The sequence below is a fragment of the Chelon labrosus genome (assembly GCF_963514085.1).
Source record: "Chelon labrosus genome assembly, chromosome: 8".
Taxonomy (NCBI): Eukaryota; Metazoa; Chordata; class Actinopteri; order Mugiliformes; family Mugilidae; genus Chelon; species Chelon labrosus.
Genome location: NC_140358.1, coordinates 20,560,861 through 20,574,045, shown reverse-complemented (window position 1 = coordinate 20,574,045; position 13,185 = coordinate 20,560,861).

Genomic DNA, 13,185 nt, shown 5'->3' with positions numbered 1-13,185 from the left:
GCTCTCTACTTGTCTGGGAACATGCATCCTCTTTCGCCTTCGTGACCCCGTCTTCCCTCCCCCATGGGTGGGCTGTGACCCTACTAGCCTGCAGCCACCGCAGGCTACAAACTCTCACCCTGCAACGCTTGTAATCCAAGGGATGCACTTCGCTTCACGTTGTGCTCTTTGCCCCTTTCTAAAATTCAGTAGGGTCACAGGTCAGCAGGGTACCAAACAGAAGCTGCTGATAAAAATAGCCACTGATACACAGGTCATCTAAAAATACTCGCTCCTGTCCGTTCTCATTTAGAGATTACTTGGGTTTTGCAGGAAACTGTTGGGGAACGTTTGACATTGTGTCTCGATGTCCCCCCCTCAAAAACAAAAAGAGGTCGTTGTGTTCGCTCAGCAGGCCTGATGATGACTTTTTCATCGTGTGTAACCTCATACTGCTGAGAAAATGTCAGAGAGCAGGAGAAAGAGTGTGTGGACATCAGATTCTCCGGGCCCTTAAGGGGCCCCTATGCACTGACAAATAGAGCAGTCTGTCCTTATCTCTACGATGTAAGAATTCCACCTCTGCTGCTGGAGACTGCGGCGTCTGAAGCCGTGCTTTTGAACAACGGAGAAAGGTCTAAAATAGTCTAATTTTCAAATGTGTATGGCTCAATTTACATGAGCTGTACTATATTTAACAGCAAACAGCGCATGAAAGAGGCTGTGATAAGAGATGACAAGTACCTTATTGCACAATGTTCCAAATTTACCACCCCAGGACAAATCTATAAATAAAAAAAACTGGTGTCTAAACTAAGAATGAACAAACCAATCAGCACCCAAGCCATTTATAGACATACTTACTCATGTATTACCAGCGTGGAAAATATGCATTTTTATTGCAGTTTCACAAGTTGACACCTGGCAGCACTGTTGCAGGTGAGCAGAGTGTGCTCTGTCTTGGGGATCTGGGGTTTCCCGCTGCAGCTCCATGCAGGAACAAGCACCGGAGCAACGGAAAAGAGGAAATTACATGCCTTGACTGCCAAATACCTGCACGGTTACCTGTGCTGCTAGTCATTATTAGCAGCACTGCGGGGGTTTAGCAGATTCCCACTGATCAGTGAGTGACCAGAGAGCGGTGACGTTCAGTATGTTCCCAATACAATCTTCTCACGCGAGTTCTGCATAGAAGGTGAAGCATTTAACCTAGTAGCTGCATCTGAACCTCATATTTCACCAGATAAATATCTTATTTTTTGGCCTAGTCTAAACATGAGGCCCAATGCCCAATCTGAATTTTATTTTGCAAGTCAAAATAAATTTGGGCGTGTTCAGAAAAATTTAGGCACTACTTTTTAAAGCGGAGTGCATTTGTGTGGCAATCTGGCAACACTAGCCTTTTGTGCCTCTTTCTACAGACTAGAGAAGCTATGTGATGTCAGTAAATGGCCTTATAGTAGCTAGATGTGAGTAGTTGGGGTGATTGGCTGCTATCATTTGTCGCTGGATAATTTCCAGCTATGCTGCTGCATTTTTTCTATGATAGGCTACACGAGTGTAACCAATCTGGGTGTTAAAGTACTAAACAATATATCGCACTTATATTCTGGACAGTTTTGTGCGTCTCTTGGCCTTTTTTGAACAACTTGATCAGATGAGATGAAAAACTCTCGGCTCAATCTGGCAGCACTAGCGCCACAAAGCATGTCGCTAGCTTGTAGCCAAGCTAGGAGTGCTTTTGTGTGCATTTGTGTGTGAGCACAATGAAAGTGCCAAGCTAGCGACATGTCTCTGAGGATGGCGGAGTAGCAATGTTTGATCTGGGGTCACTATCAGATAAGGCTTTTATTTGATCCTTGGTTTTCAGCATGCAAACATCCAAAACAGTTGGAGTTGTCTTCATCAGTGTATAAACACCTGTTACTCGAAATGGTTGTGTGTTTGTTAGCTTAGACTGACCCCTTCATATCTAGGTAGGGAGCAGACCCTCTTCCACAAAGTTTGCCATGTTGCACCACCATTTTTCTACAGTAGCCCACAACAGATCAAGCGAACTCTGGCTCTACTGTTTTTACGCTGAAATATAAAACACCATACATTCTCCTATAAGCTTGGTTAGGCAGGGCTGAGTTGGCTGCAATCTGCAACCTCGCCACCAGGGGCCACTAAACAATACACACAAGTCCTTTAATTACTGTTTGGATTTGGAAGTTTGGATTTACTTTCAAGTTGACTGATTAGGATTTGATCCCTGTACTTCACCCCAAAACAGTTCTTAACTCAAGGTGGGCATGCCCACGTTTTAATATCTCCCTGACTGTGTGTGATACACATCTAGTGACATCTGGGAACATCATCACAGTACACGCTGCAGGGTTGAGAGAGGCGACACAGTGTGCTTGCGAGGGAATCAGCGCTTTTCTGAGATGAAAGCTGCTGCGTTTTGTTCCGCGTCACAATCAGAGATGGCCTGATAGGTCGACTAAGCATTAGTTTGTGTCTACCAGTGTTTATTTTTGGTGGTGACGTGTTCCTCTTGTTGTCTCCGTCCTGCACCCTCTCAAAGCTCTAGGGACTTTTAAGAGATGAGCACGCTATCTCCTCCCGTGAAGTGTTGCGTGAGACGATGTGTGTGGAGTTTATCAGAGCTTTTCTTTCTCTCTTTTCATCCAGCTCCGTATTTATAAGTCCAACATAAAACACAGATGCCTCCCCTTGAATAAGATGAGACTTATCTGCCATTCAAGCTCCCTCCTCTTTTTTTTTACTATGGTCTAAATGCGTGGACCACCAACCTCTCATCTCCCTTGAGGAGTAAGGGCAGGGAGATATGATGAAACAGATGAACCTCTGCTCGGAGCTACGGGACCTGGTGGTACTTTGTCTAGCCCATCTAGATTGCGCTGATAGGGCATCATGATAAGTAACATGAAAGTACCCTGTCATCAGCTTTTTTCTTCTCCTCTTTTTTTTTGTCCCACAACATCACAGCAGGGTGAGCAGACAATACTTTTGCTGCTTTTCAAAGGCCGAAATATGAAGACTTGAACATGGAAGGCTGTGCAAACATCTGCAGTTCGCATCTGCACAATCATCCCATTAGCTTTTCTGTCATATCTATTATAACCATCTACATGCACATGGTCTCTGAACAGCTGAAAGCTTGAGGCTGGCAGTAATGCTTCATTATTGATCTGATGCTCTGTCAGATTACAGCTGATTTCAGGGGGCTCTGAGTTCCAGCGCCAGGCCGGCTGTGATTTGCGAGTTGCAGTAAGCTCCTTAGCTGTAGTGCCAGGACAGCAGCCGGCAGATTTACACTCTTCATTTTCACCCTTCAAACAGCACATCTTCAAAGTAATCTTACTTTATCTGTTGAAAACAATGGTGGCTCCATTTCAGACTGAGACGTCTGTTTAATGTTATTTTTTTTAACATGCAACCCTTTCCACTGAGAAAGTATTTTCCCCACTTACCTCTGTGGTATTAAATAAGGTTTTGAAATGGTTTCTTTATAGACAATTCTTTTCACCTTGTTTCCTCTGCTGGAATAAGGTGGGGATCTAAGTCTCTGCATGGTTGCAACAGAGTTAAAAAAGATCATCCAACAATAACTGTGTGAAAACCTCAGATCACCTTTGTATCAACTACAGAGCATCACCGGCAACTGGGGCATAACCAGCTGCAGCCGATAATGAACCGTTTTCCATGGTGCAAGGCTGCGTCTTCCAGGTAAGTAAGCTTTGCCTCAAATACTGCTAAATCGCAGCATTTTTATAACAAATACCAATGATACACTGAGCCAGAGTGAGAGAGAGAGACAGAGAGGAAGACATAGAGGGATAAACAGAAGCTTTTTCTGTTTATGCAGCTAGCACACCTGAAATGCTCTTTAAGCATAGAATTAGAAAGGAACTCTGCAAAACAGGTGATTTAGCAGAGCAAGTGTCTGTTACAATTTAAAATCAGCTTCTGCATAGAAATATTTGTGTCTTAAGCCCGAGAAAGACGAGCTGAGATAAATATATGTAAACAGCAGCACGGCACAGTGTTCTGGAAACAGAAAGTGACACAATTAGCATACCACAACACGTGTCAGAGTCAGTTCCTGTTGCTGTAAAATTGCATTTGGATGATGATTTTATGTTTGTTGACTGAGCAGTTCATTGGCTGCGTTCCAGTAGCCTTCCACAGCCAGAACAGCACGATCGTGTAATTACCACATGTGGCCACAGAGGCCGCTGTTTCCACTGTTACACTAACCTGTTGCTATCATATTAGCCATAGTAGCAATGTAAGGTGAAAACATGTATGTTTACAGCTTGTTGTGGTGCCACCAAACGGTTAAAAATAGGCAAATGCATCTTTATGGTTTGCTCATTTATACTTTATACATTTATACATATTATACTACTATAATGGACTAGTGTTATTTCAGTAAAGCAACCTGAATACTGCTTCTAACACTGCTCTGGGCAAATGCCAACATTTTTCTGTTCAGGTGTACCCAGCATGACCAAGGTTGGTAAAATAAAGAAACACAATCTGGCCTCCTGTGTGCAGCCACTACTCACTGTTCTCTGCTGCTGTAAACAGAAATGTTAGCACAAAGAAGGAAAACAGGGACTCCACTGTCCAACACATCGTGCATTTTAGTTTAATATTTGCATGTGCTGCTGTAAATCAACGCGACGTGTCAAGTTCACAGAATGACAGGCTTGCTTGTTGACACAGCAGAAGCCGAACGAATGTGTAACGTCTGCCGGTGTGCAGACATTTAAACGCGCTCCTATCCTATCAGTGTTGTTATGATCACACACACGGCATCTTTCTGGGTCAGACCAAAGGAATGAGGTGGTCCCTGTGAAAATAAACATTAACTGTGAGATGTATTACGCCCGATTGTAAAACATCCACCAATGACAACATAAACCCTCACCTATCTTCCTTCAGGGCTCGGGATTGTAACTGCCACTGTGATTGGTCACCACAGGTGAGGCATGTTGGGGAAACGGCATGCCTTTCTCCTCCCGGAGAACTGTCTTTGTTTGCCTCTGACAAGGGGAATGTGTGGCTAAGCATCTATGTGGCACTTTGAGCGCTTGAAACGAGTCCCCTGTATTTTCCTAATGTGCTCAGAGAAGTGCTTTGATCCTTCCGTGCAGGTGGGTGTCAGCTGTCTGAGAGACCGTGCTCGTTCCTCTTAAAGGTAAAGTTAATATTTCCACTTAATTTAAACCTAGTATGAGGCTGGAATTGTGTCATTTGATGTGAATAATTTACTTCTGAATTCTGTCTTGTGAATGCGAGAGCATTTTTTCCTTCTTTCCTTTTCCCAGGTAATATCTCTGGTTTCATAACACACAGAGGTTGACCTGCCTAGTTGGCAACAGGTTTCTGATCACCTCACTGATAAGTCTGAATCCAATAAAAACACACCTGTTAGCGAAGGACTGGAGCCAACCAGACAGAATAATGTGAGCTGGACCAACCTAGTGCGAGCACAGTAAACATTATGGGGAAAGGTCAGGAAATAAATGGTTCCCCTCTCAGACACTGAAACATTTGAACAACTCCTCTAACTATTCTGCCATGCCTCAAAGCTTTGAAGTCTAATTTCTGCCTACTGAGGCAGGCCGTATACTCATATCATCTTGGAGGCATGGGAAATGAACTCGAGAAGCACAAGTGAAGCTCTAGAAAGCTTGAATATGATATTTCCTGTGTGTTCAGCTACTCTATTCTTGGCCAGATCTGTATGATGATTAGTTACTGGGACGTGGAGAGGTATGCATGCCTCACGAGCAGGAGGAAAAGGAGGGAGAGGCCAGAGGCCTCATCAAAACCCCTCTGTGTCCAACAAACTGCTAATCTATGTATTCTTGTTATGGCAGCCACTGAACTGTAAAAGGTTCCTCACACAACAGATCTGTGACAGATCAGTGTAAAGATACACTACAGTATGTCACCAACTTTTGTGACCCTTGGTCTTTAGGGGGTGCTACAAAAACAACATTTCAATATCTCAAAAACTGCAATAGCTAACTTAATTTGGCATACACAATCTGTAACATATTGTGTATATGCCCATCAAGTTGTGTGACAGTACGTCTACAGAGGGCGCTACAGGTGACAGAAACATTTCATATGACTTTAAGGGCTATAAATTTTCAAGTATTCACCCAATCCTTATGAAACTTAGCAACCGTCATTATAATATGCTTGCGTACAATCATGCCAACTTTCGTGAAATTCGGCCTGTAGGGGGTACTATAACTACTACATGTCTATATCTCACAAACCACCACAGTAAACTTCTTGAAATTTGACTATAATAATCTGTGGATGACTCCTTACAAGCCCACCAAGTTTCGTGCAATACAGTCTATAGGGGGCGCTACTGGTGATGTGTAAATATTTGAGTCCTATCACCTACTCAGTTGGCAGACCCAGCTTTCCCCTCGTCATTGACTGGATTCAGAACAAATTGTTGTGTCTGTCACAACTTCAGGTTAAAACTTTAATTTACTGCAGAATCAACGACAATCCCACCAGCCCATTATGATTGTACGTCAGTATGTTGATGTTAGCATTTGACTCAAAGCTCCACCATGCCAATTTCTGCTGATTGTGAGCTGTTGACATAGCTGTAGACGCAACCTTATTTATTATCTTCCTTATAAGAGGAGATTGACTCTTTTTTATAAGCGGCTAAAAAAAGACTAAAAAGGATACAAGCTGCTATAGTGCCAAAAACGCAGTTCCTTGAATGGCCACTTGAGGCTGACTTCAGAGGAGAGTCACTCTCTGTAGACTCATTCATTCATTCATCTTCTGTAACCGCTTGTCCTCTGGAGGGTCATGGGGTCTGCTGGAGCCTATCCCAGCTATCACTGGGTGAGAGGTGGGCTACACCCTGGACAGGTCGCCAGTCTGTCGCAGGACTAACACAGAGAGACAGACAACCATTCATACTCACAGTTTAGAATCAACAATTAACCTAACGAGCATGTCTTTGGACAGTGGGAGTGGAACAGTTGTCTCCGGAGCGTAGGTTCTCTTAGTACACAGAGACACAGGGAGAACATGCAAACTCCACACAGAAAGGCTCCAGTTGGCCTGGATTCGAACCGAGAACCTTCTTGCTGTGAGGCGTCAGTGCTAACCACCGTTCCAATGTGCCGCCCTGTCTGTAGACTCCCCCTATGTTAAACTACTTCTAAATAACTGTATTTCTAAATAGCTAACTCTGTAGTTTATATCCTCATCCATGACAACTGCACAGGGATGGATTAAAAATTATATAAAGCTCAAAGCTGCCTATTCCACCTGTATGGCCATTTTTGGATTAACCAGGAGTTAGGCCAAGATGGCGACGTTCGGACCCACCACACTGAGCTTCATACGGTGACTTATTGACTGAAATTGTTCTAAATTGTGCGCTTTCCTTTTGCTCCGAGATCGTTATAAAATCTCACAACAGCAGTGCTTCTTCACTTCAACTACATCGTGTGACTATTTTTCACTCCACGACCTAACAATACTCTACAAAGAGATGTAAGTGTCTTTGATTCTCCTTGTTTTGTTGCGGTTTATCACTGTCCGCAGCCTCTCGCTCTGGTTTTTCATGTTACCTTTGATACTGAGGGAAATGCAGGCTTTGGCAAAATAAAGGCCGGCCTGCTCCAGACTCTACTGATTGAGCTTTGTGGTTGCGATAAACCGGAGAAATCGTCGGCGGTAAGCAGCATCCTGGCGTGGAGTTTGATTGATACGGGCCTGTAAGAGCGCTTCCAAAGATGCGTGTCATAATGTGATTTATGTGTTTTGTCATGATCTTTCGTTCAGTTTTACTCAGTCATGTCAATATATTGTGTCATGCTGGTCATGCTGATTTCTATCCTTCTACTAATCTAAAGTGAGGTTTTAGTCCAAGATATTGTTGCATGCTGCACAGATTGTAAAACTCTCTGAGATCATGATTTTAGGCTCTAGAAATTAGCTTAAATACTCGCTTACAGATCCAGATATGTGCTATCTTATCCTATAAACACCCCGCAAAGATGTAGGCTTTACTACTGTTTTCAATAAAAATACAATCTGTATAATCAGTGGTGTTTAAATTTGTGTTAACACTGACTCTGTTAATGTATTGGTTTAGTACCATCCACTGGTCTTGTGTGTTGTTATTTAAAGGTGGAGCCTGTGGGTTGGCTGTGTTAAACCACCCGTCTCGTTGCCTCTGTAGTGGAGTGATGTGTCTTTCCTGGCCAGGGGATTTCCTTCTTCCAGAAGCACTCAAAGTTATTACTGTGGAGGAGGATCTGAGCTCTGCTGCAACGCCTGTTTGAAGTTCCCCACAACATGTTGCGCAGTTAACACTCCCAGAAGATCACAGCCACGGCAGCAGTGAGCTCACACACTGAGAAGTCAGTTTTCTTTTTTCAAAAAAAGTGAAATTACAATCATTACAGCGGTTGTTTTAAGCCACTTTCACTTGGCGTTTCTATTATACACACATACACTATGCATACCTGATTAGGGACTGAGTGTGGAGTGCATCAGATTACAGGCCTATTGATTCACATTGATTCCTCTCTGAAGTGGTTTTCTGTGTCGGCTCAGACTCCTTTTCTGTTCCCCAAAACAACCGGGACTCTAGCGGCGCTCGTGACTCGCCGGGGCTTGTTCATGTTTAGCCCTGTGATTTATACAATGTAAGAACTACAGATTATTGTACTGTATGGCAAAGCTCTGTTTACTCTACGTGTAAAGCAAACCTATTCACGCTTACTAAACACACACATTTAAAAGGGAAAGTACAATTTGTCTGTTTAATTTAAGGATTACTCATCATGAATGATTCCAGGTTCTTTGCGTCTTTGCCGTAATGCAAAAGGGATTACACAGTTTAAAGTGAGATTATGGAGATACCTCCCAAAACTCTTCTCACCCTTTGGAGCCCATTTGTCTCAGGCCTTTGGGAAGTCTGATAACTTCATCCAGAACTAAACTGTCCTGGTTTAAAACATATAATAAAAAGAGCAGTATTTGTTAGCAGTATTAGTAGTAGTGGTGGTCTAAGGACTGTTCTGGGTTATCTGATCACAAGTGACCAGCTTTAGGTACATGTGTTCAGACCGTGCATTAGCAATGCGTCTCCACATTCGTCTCCAGCTCCTTGTATGCAAGTAAACCGTTGACATCATGTGGGCTGAAGCAGAATATCGTAACAGCTGATGTCATTAATGGATCTCTACCGCTGCTCCAGAACCGAGAACAGCACTGTTTTACTCTATGTGTATGTATTATTTATTAACCTTTATTGAGCCATTTTTTTCATATGGAATTTTTTGCCATGCATGCCCCATGTGATGGCAGGATGGGCCTATTTTGTCAGATATCCCATTCAGGTCAAAATTTAAACTTTACTTTGAACAAATACCTGCAGAAGTGACTCCTTCAAAAGCTTGACTTGCAGTTTGTATTTAGCGCTCATTAGCAAATGCTACCATGCTAAAACACTGGCCTCAGCTTGTCCACGATATGAGCTACGTATTAGCATGCTGGCATTTCATTCATAGCACACCTTGTGCGTAACTGGGACCTTGCTGAGGGTCTGTGTGGATGTTAAGTGCATCTGTAATCGCGTTTGTTCACTCATTCTCTACATCCTGTACAACAGACGCTCGATTGTGAGCTATACTGTAAATGGAGATTTCAGACGCCTGCTAACTGGTATCATTGTTGTCAGTTGGAGTCTGTAAAGTTGAAGTTTTGGGATTGTTAGCAGAAAGCAGTGCACGTGCCATGGCTGATGGCACGTGCACTCTACACTACCATGAATTAATTGATGTGCACAGAACAACGTTGGATAGTAAGTTTAGTGCACTATTACAGTATTCCTAGCAAACGGTGAGTGACTTCAGGCATAGCCTCTGACCGTCTTCTCACACGGAGCATGCAACATCCATTTAGTGGAAAGACAAACTTAATGAAAAGATGCATCCATGCAAGTTTAAAATGCTTTAAAAGACAGTCACTGCACGTCTTTGCTAGATAACTCTCTGTCTGGACCAGTGGCAGGAAGCATCTACTCTGTACTGACTATATTTCTACTCCACCATGTTATTCCACTAACAGGTATAGTTACTTTCCAAATTAAGTTTAAATATACAAAACATGTCAGCACCTCCTAAATTATGCTGCATCATTCATTCACAGTATTGAGAAGCAGTTAACATTAGCTCCACCCTGACCAAGTACTAAAGTACTTCTTAAATGTCAATACCTTAATAATTCAATGATATGGAGTGTAATGTGAGAGGGGCCATTTTAACTTAAAATAACCTTTACTTCCCGCCCTAGAGATAAGTCATTGCACCATATCCAGCTCTACTGACATCACCTCATCTCTTTCTTTCAGGTATGAGTTTAGACTTATGGCTCATGAGGATGCTAAGAACAGCTAAGACGATTTGTGTTTTTTGTTGATTCCCATGCACACACTGAGACACACACTCAAACTATCAAAATGAGTGCTAGATTTAAAAGCAGGGCCGGTATCAGCCTTTGATATTCTGCATGCATCCTGCAGCTCTGAGCCCTCTCTGCAGGATTAAGCAGTCAATCAAGAAATGGAACAGTTTCGTTAAGTGTCGCTGTCGTTATCTCAAATCAAACACTTGCTGTTTCTCCAGTGGGAGGAAAACAAACAACATCTTTTTGAGCTTGTAAGACCCTCCTGTGGTCACACGCAGGAATAATTAGCGGTATTCTCCGGGGTTTGGACGTGGGCCAACACCCAGCATTTCATCTGCCACTGTGAGCTAAATGTATATTGGGTTCAAATGAGCTGAAATGGCCAATAGATGTGCAGGGTTTCACGGTAAATTCTTCCCGCGTATCGTTTTTCTCTCCCCTGTCTTTAAGGCGCTCGCTCCCTAAGCCCTCTTTTCTCTCCTTCTCCCCTTGTTTTGTTATTTTACCTGGAGGTGCAGGTGTGAAAGGGTGAGGCCGTGGAAAAACATTCGATTCCGTAAGCTTGTCATGAAGGAATCCACCGACTGACCTCTGCATCTTGGCACACAATGACAAATGGGTTTGCAATTTTCCGCCTCACTGAGGGGCAACAAAGCACATTTCCACTTTCACTGGTAGGCAGCGAGAGTACAGTCTCCCTCTATCGCACTCTTTAAGCAGACACATAGCCGGACTCTTTACTTCTGCGTTTGCTGCCCTTATGGTCAAAGTAGACAATTACACCAGGTATGATGTGTCAAGACAAACATACTTAAGTGAAATCCTGACTTCACACTGTGAGGTAATCTGTTGATGAGCGAAGGAAAGCTTGTTTTTCTTGCATCAGACTTTCAGGACTACAGCTTTTTTCTTTTTCGTATCTCTGATTTACGCTATAATAGTTAAACTCAGTTTGTTTTTAGCCAACATATGATGCAAGGCTAGCATTAGGCTAACACTGCCATTATTAACATGTGAACATGCTAACGCGCTGGCTGTTCCCCTATCTTTATAAAGTTGTTTAATCTAACTTAGACTGTGTATAAGAGTCTGTGTCTACACTCACTTGCCAAAACATTAGGTACAGGTGTGAAATCATTACGGAGGATGTGTAATGTAAAGAGTCATTAATTACGTCTAAAATATCCAGCGCATTTCTAAAACATCTTTCGGGACTGCTCATAGTTTTTGTTGCATCTCTCTACGGGACCCATCCATCTTGTTTATGAGCGTGCTGCATCGTTAGCGGCTGCTGGTAATTCCAAACCTCCAGCCAGTGTTTTCACTGCTGATTGAATTGCTTCCAAAGTCTACAAGAATGTTAAAAGTGGAAGCTATGGAAATGAACCAATTGACCTCTCTTTCTGACCCTAAAGATCTCCACGCCCTGTGGGAGCGCAAACTGTCAGCCAGCACCAGAGTTGGGAAATCAAAGAGATCTATGCTGTTATTTAGAGCAGCGGCGCCCTCAGACCCACTGCCACTCCCCCAGCGTGGATCCCACACACATTATTCTCACGTGGCTATCACTTTAAAGAGTATTCTTTTAATTTATTGAGAATGGCAAACTATTCATAAATGACGCTGACAGATTTTATGGCGTGTCTTACACCATAAAATCCTTCCAGTGAACTATAAAGTACATTTGTGAGATCGTGTTGTGTGTCCAGCTCGGTGATTATGTCCTGTAGGGATAACCTGTCATGCTGCTGAGAACCTAATTGATGCCTCATGCGTTTCAGGGGGCAATTACGGCGTCCAAATGTCAAGACCTAACGTGGACACATGGGCCAGCGGAAGGGGTGACACCGCTGCTCCGGAGGGACTCTCGCCCCGGTTTGGTCAGCAGATGTGAGTGGCTGTGTGGGGGGTGTTAAAAGGGGAGGGGGGGCTGGTAGAGACGAAGAGGAGGCAAAGTGGGTTAACTTAACTTTTTTTTTTAGAGACACATTTCTAAAACTTTTTTCTTTTTGTCCGCGTCATTGGTGGTGGAAGAAGTTCCTCCTTGAAAGATCTGTTCCTGCAGTCAACATTTAAAAATACTCACCAATGCAGATGTATTAAAGCTGCAATAACTAATATTTTATTTAAACGATAGTTAAAACAGCTGCCTCTTCCTTTTAGCTCTACGGAGCGTTTCATTGTCTTTCAGCTCATTGTTTTTGCTTTAATATATCTCTTACGCTCTTCTGCTCTGGTTGACTCTCACTGCTCCTCTCCGTTCTACCTGCTAATCGCCGATAAACAGAGTTATCAGCTAGGAGGTGATCTCTTGCTGTGCCTCAATAATCAGCAGATGGAGGTTGATATTTCACAAGATGATTAATATAAGAAACATCTTCAACTGTAAAGTCACTATATTTTTCTCCTTCTTCTTCAGAATCACACTATTGTCTTTAAATGTAAGTAAAGTAGAAGAATAGGAAGTATAAAACGAAGGACAGTAGGCCAATGTATTATGTGGGTATCACATTGTTATTGATAGTGGATGCAGTGCTGATTGTAATTTACTCACCTGGAGACTCTATAAGATAAGAACAGATGTCTGGGTTTGACTCCTCTGGACGCTGAGTGGGGTTGTTGGAGACGCTGGAGACAGAGGGGACATGACTGATGGACACATTTAGCTTTTTTACTATGTATTTCACCCGTCCTGTCAGAGTGGACACGTATTTCCTTGAC